Source organism: Podarcis erhardii, assembly GCF_964252035.2.
Source record: "Podarcis erhardii genome assembly, chromosome: 14".
Classification (NCBI taxonomy): Eukaryota; Metazoa; Chordata; class Lepidosauria; order Squamata; family Lacertidae; genus Podarcis; species Podarcis erhardii.
Genome location: NC_138503.1, coordinates 4,851,417 through 4,857,437, shown reverse-complemented (window position 1 = coordinate 4,857,437; position 6,021 = coordinate 4,851,417). Strand labels below are relative to the sequence as shown.

The window sequence follows — 6,021 nt, the reverse complement described above, 5'->3', positions numbered from 1 at the left end:
TAGGGGGCGCAAATTACTTGCCTTGCCCCGGGTGCCGACAACCCACGCTACGCCACTGGGGCTGCCATGTTTTGAAGAGTAAAAAAGAGGTGCCCTCTGACGACTCTCATTTTAAATACCCTTACAGTGGTATCTCAGGTTAAGTACTTAATTTATTCCGGAGGTCTGTTCTTAACCTGAAACTGTTCTTAACCTGAAGCACCACTTTAGCTAATGGGGACTCCTGCTGCTGCCACACCGCCGGAGCATGATTTCTGTTCTCATCCTGAAGCAAAGTTCTTAACCTGAAGCACTATTTCTGGGTTAGCAGAGTCTGTAACCTGAAGCGTATGTAACCTGAAGCGTATGTAACCTGAGGTATCACTGTACTATATGTGGGCTATAGAAGCTATGATATATTGCTGAGGGGGGGGGGCAGGAGAGGAAAGCAAGTCTTCAACCACCAGTTAGATCTATGTGTCATCCAGAAAGTACCGTATTTTTTTGCCCTATAGGACGCACTTTTCCCCCTCCAAAAATGAAGGGGAAATGTGTGTGCGTCCTATGGGGCGAATGCAGGCTTTCGCTGAAGCCTGGAGAGCGAGAGGGGTCAGTGTGCACCGACCCCTCTCGCTCTCCAGGCTTCAGGAGAGCCCCAGCGCCAGCCCCACAAGGTCGGGGGACAGCGGGGAGGCGGAACGCCGCCATCCTGCTGTCTCCCGATGTGGTTTGGAGTCTGACGGCGGGGAGACGCATGCTTCTCCCTGCCGCCAGCACCGCAAGCTCCGGGGACAGCAGGGAGGCTCAGCGCGTCTTCCCCCTGTCCCCAGACCTGGTCTGAAGGCTGGCGGCGGGGAGAAGAGCGCTTCTCCCCGCTGCCGGCCCCACAAGCGCCTGGGGGGGAAAATATTTTTTTTTCTTTATTCCCCCCCCAAAAAAAAACACTTGGTGCGTCCTATGGGCCGGTGCATCCTATGGGGAGAAAAATACAGTATAGCCAGAGATATTTTGGCAAATTAAAAAAAATCCACCCAGACAGAAATTTTACCCCTGAAAAAGAGGACGTGTCCTGGGAATAGAAGACACATGGCAACCCTAACCAGAATATGGCACACCTTCCTGATTACCGTAGTTTGTGAAGGGTTCTGGGTTAAGAGTATGGATAGGGAATATCAGTCAGCCCTCCAGGCCTCTCTGCCAGGCCCAGTTCCGCTCTGCAAGCTCCTAGAGTGCTGTCAAGTGACTGAAAGGTGCCAGTGAGCTTGGATGGGAGGGCTTCGGATGTGGCAGCGCCTCTGCTTTGCAGACTTAGGGGGCTGGGAGCTGCAGTCCAAAGCATCCAGGGGGCACCAGGTTGGCGAAAGCTGCTCAGCCAAGATTGCTCTGTATGCTCCTCCCCTCTGAGCATGTTGCACCTGCTGCCACCTCTTTGCTCTCTCGGCTTGATGTGCCAGCCTGTCCTTTTCCTTCTTTGCAATGGAAAATTGTGGGGCGGGGTGGGGTGGGGTAGGGGGGAGATGGTGGGAATGACTTGCGAGACCTGTTGTGTCGCTTGGCATCGTCAGTAAATCTCTCTAGCTGGATACTTTGTGTTGCTGTCAGGGGAGAGAGGAGGGCCCAGTGTAAGCTCCCCAAGCTGAGAAATGCAGCTAAGCTCCTTATGTGAATTTCCCTCGCAGAGGAGAGAGAGGCTGCTTTCTGCGGACTTTATTTTTACATTTTCTCTTCAAACAGTGAATTGCCTGGGAAATGTGATGGCTTGGCAGTTTTGGAGCTGCAAGCCATTGCTTAATCCAGAGAGGAGAGTTTAATAAACGGCATAGCCACTTTGAAATGCCTGGTCTCCTTCAGGCCGAAGGGTTCACATCAAAACACGGCCATCCCTGCATCCATCCATCCCTGGCTGGCAAATTAACTTCTGTGACCTTTGCTTTAAGAGGGTCAAGACACTTGGGGTATTAAGTGTCTGGGGTATTAAGTAATCCGTGATGCTTCCCTTGAAGGAAGAAGCTGGGGGAGGTGTGTTGTGGCTTTTTTACCTCCTTTCCTCCGTTTGCTTTACATCTGGGGCTGAGGGATCCCTTAGGGCCAGTGGCGTAGTGTGGGTTGCCATCGCCCAGGGTCATGCAGAGGGAGGGAAATGGAGTACGCATGCACATTCAATGGTGTCTGCACCACCCAGGAGATTGCAGCCACAGAGATAAGAGTTGTTCCATTGTCTGGAGAGGTCGCTTTCTGGTTCGCCTGGAGAAGCCGTTTTCAACGGAGCCCAGCAACGGAAGCACACAGCTGTACTCAGGAACTGAGGCAGCACTAGGTGTTGAAATGTTGCACCCCTAATAAACTTGCGCCCAGGTCAACTGCCCCTGTGCCCCCTCATGCTATGCCACTGGTTAGGGCGAGCCATCATATTAGGTGGAGTGATGCAGCTGCCTCAGGGAGCTAATGCTGGGAGTGGAAGCAGCTTCCTACAATTCCCTTTGAGGCCCCAAAGCTAGCCAGCTGCTGTCAGGGTGGTAGAGGGTGTTTTTCCCACTGTTGAAGGAAGCTTCAACTGCCAGCCTGGTTGAATTGGGAGGGGTCAAAGGGCACCATCCCCTCCTTTGTCTCGGGCAGCGGGCCAAACTACCCATAACAGTTTGAAAGCCTGTGTCTTTAAGTGACGGTCTATCTCCACAATGACCATTGACTCATTGGCTGCCACTTGGAGACAGTGATCTTTTGTGGACCATTAGTTAATTAGCAAATCGTTAAGTACACATTTGGCCTTGGTGGGAGGGAGCAGCTGGGAAACCTCAGAAGAGGAGGGCTCAGAGCCAGGGGATTAGTGGTGGGATGCCGAGGAGCAGTCAGAGGGGCAACAGGGTTCAGTGAGCAGGAAGAGCCAGTGGCAGGGAGCAGTTCAGACTCCAAGACTGCTGGAGAATCCCTAGAGTCTCCCTCTCCTGCTGCAACCAATTCCCCTCTCCTCTGGTCTCCAAGAACACACAGAATAATTAGCAGAGCAGAGGTGCACAGACGCAGTTTGAGACTGCTTGGGAAACATCCAGGATGGTTGGGACCTTCAGTCTTGGCAACTGCTCCATAAGGGCAAGATCTACTGGGGAGTGTTGCTGAGACCACTAGGCTGAGTTGTATGTTCAATTCCTTGAATAAAGAATTAACTTCACTGACAATGGAGGTCTGCTTCCTTTATTGCTGACTTGCTTCTGACTCCATCCCTAACAGAAGGCTGTGTCTCCCTATTCTGCAAAGGATTTGAAGCTCTGCAACCACCTCTTCTACCTTCTATGCCAAAGCTTTTATTCCAGTATCAGAGCTCAGTTGGAAGAAATATGGACTCATATTTAGGGTGGGAACAATTGTTTTTGTTGATGATGAATTTATTATCTTAGCCACTTGACACCTTGCTGCCATAGTTTGTATTCAAAGTGGTTTGGTGTTATCTAAAATCAGAAAACATGTCATTCTTAAATTAACTGATTGATTATAATATATATATATCATATACCACCTTTCAACATATAACAAAAGAATGTGAATTTCCTCTAGGATGCCAAAAAAAGTGATTGTATACATGATGAACATGGAAAGACAATGGATAACTAATTTAAGTGATGTCAGGTGAGTGAACATAACTTAAAATGCAATAAGGCTGGGAAGCATCTGCTGCACATCCTTTCCACCAAGTGTCCCTCTCCAAAGCGGAGAACCGCATGCTTTTCTCTCCCTAGCGCTATCAGCATTTCCAAGTGCCCCTGGCTTTGCCCTTAGCTAAAGACTGTCCACCTAATGACGTTTAGCCTACGGATGTTTCAGAATCTGTAGCCAGCTAAACTTTGCATCTGAGACTCCTAAACTGAATTTAGCAAATGAGATCTGGCTTTGTCGATAAAAACGTTGGACTTGGATCGCACCATGATGGGGCATGCTGAATTAAAGCCCTTCCTTCCCCGTGTTGTGAGTTTAATCCTTGTTAGGGTCATCTGATGGTGCCAAGCATTAGGAAGTCCTAGGCTGCAGAATTTGCCCCTTATAGCTGATTCAACAGAACTGCACATTGTTTTGATTGTCATGGGCAAACTTGATTTCATTTTCCTCCCCTTGTCATGACTTGGAGAAGCTTTACTGGACAGACTCTCTGCTGTACCCAGAAGGTGCAAAGTCCCATGTCAGCAGATGGCCCTGTGCTTTTTCTTTCCAGACAGCCTGACTGACCATCTCGTCCCAGTATGAGCAGCTGCTCCGTTCACTTAGGGGCAGTTGCCTCTGATGGGTCATTCTTTTTCTGCCCTTTTCCTGTCCGCAAAACATAAACCTCCCCCCTCTTGCTTTGTTCTGTTTCTGACCTGGCTTGCAGTTCCATCCACCTGAGCCCGCCTTGAGCAATATATAACCTCTAGCCAGCGTTCCTTGCCTTCGCTAGCTGCAATTGTTTCAGGGTTTGTTCATTTCTTCAAAAACACGACAGCTTGTTGATGAACAGGTGTCTCCTGGGACGTGCAGTTGCCTTGTGCAAAGGGAAGGACGAACCACTCCAGGAGGTTTCTCTATACCTTGGTAGTGTAAGACGGTTGCTTAACAGACTTCACTTTTTTACACACACCCTCTCGTGATAGAAACTTTCCGCCTTCCAGTTAAGGGGAAAAGGGGACTTTGGGGCAGCTTGTGAGCGTGTGTGTGTGTGTGTGTGTGTGTGTGTGTGTACGTGCGTGTGCGCGTGTGCATATGTGCTTCAGAGAGGTGTCCCTTATGGCACATACCATATTTTTCGCTCTAAAATACGTCCTTTTCCCCTCCTAAAAAGTGAGGGGAAATGTGTGTGCATCTTATGGAGCGAATGCAGGCTGTGCAGCTTTCTCTGAAGCCAGGAAAGCAAGAGGGATTGGTGTGCACCAATCCCTCTTGCTCCCCTAGCTTCAGGGATAGCTGCCCGAAGCCTCCTGAATGCAGCAGGAGCGCTCACGCTGTGCTCAGGAGGCTTCGTGTTGCTTTTGCTGAAGCCAGGAGTTCAAGGGGGATCAGAGCCCCTTCCGTTTCTCCTCCCACTTTGCTGGAGAGGTGCTGAGCAGAGAGAGAGAGAACATTTTTTTTCTTGTTCTCCTCCTCTAAAACCAAGTGCATCTTATGGTCGGGTGCGTCTTATAGAGCGAAAAATATGGTATATCAGAAACCCCATCTCTACACATGCAGTGCATAGTAAAACTATGGAACTACTCCCACAGGAGGCAGCGATGACCAACCTGGATGGCTTTAAAAGAGGACTGGACAGATCCATGGAGGAGAAGGCTAGCAGTAGCTACCAGGCATGATGGCTGTTCTCTGCTTCCACATTTGGAGGCAGTAATGCTTCTGAATGCCAGTTCTCGGAAGCCCCAGGAGGGGTGAGGGCTGTTGTGCCTGGGTGCTGCTTGAGGGTTTACCCCTGGGCATGCTGGACCAGAATGGCCATTGGCCTGATCCAGCAGCCTCCTTTTATGTTCAGATATCCCCCATATACTTGATGTTCAGTTGGTCGTTCCATAGATCTGCAAAGAAAGTCTACAAATTGGCTGTTTGGGAATCACCTAGCAACAGCTTTGTCAACTAATAACGAAATCTGATTGGTTACATTACAATGGAGTGTAACCAGTAAGATTTTTTAGAAAATGGCACTGAAGCATCAGCTGTGAGAATCAGAAAACAGATGGGGAGAAATATTAAGCTTTTGAGTGTCTGTTGGGAAACTTTTATGCCCCCTTGAAGCTCCTGTTTATTGCTGAAAGTGGCTGCTGGAGATTAATTTGTCTCCACTGGATTGCTTAGTGGATTTTTAAAGCTGTCCTTTTGTTCTCAAAGGCCACTCAGGTGCTGCACCTATGCTTGGCCTGAGATGGTGTCTGTGTGAATATGGGAGGAAAGGAATCTGAAGTTTTGGGAACTGGCTTACGAGAAGCTGGTTTAAGGAGCTAGAGAAGGCATGTTGCTTGCACCCCCTCCAACATTCCTCAGATAAAAATAGGGACATTTCTCACTCCCAACCAACTGACTCTTCTCAAACTC

The 6,021-nt window shown here is 49.2% G+C and overlaps 1 long non-coding RNA gene across 1 annotated transcript; it reads right to left on the bottom strand.

Moving 5' to 3' along the window:
- Positions 1 to 3,258: 3,258 nt before the first annotated feature.
- LOC309329569 lies at positions 3,259 to 5,515 on the bottom strand. Its single transcript, XR_014151198.1, has 2 exons — positions 5,223 to 5,515; positions 3,259 to 3,425 (listed from the first exon to the last, which is right to left on the bottom strand). It is a non-coding gene; the product is annotated as an uncharacterized lncRNA (long non-coding RNA).
- Positions 5,516 to 6,021: the final 506 nt, after the last annotated feature.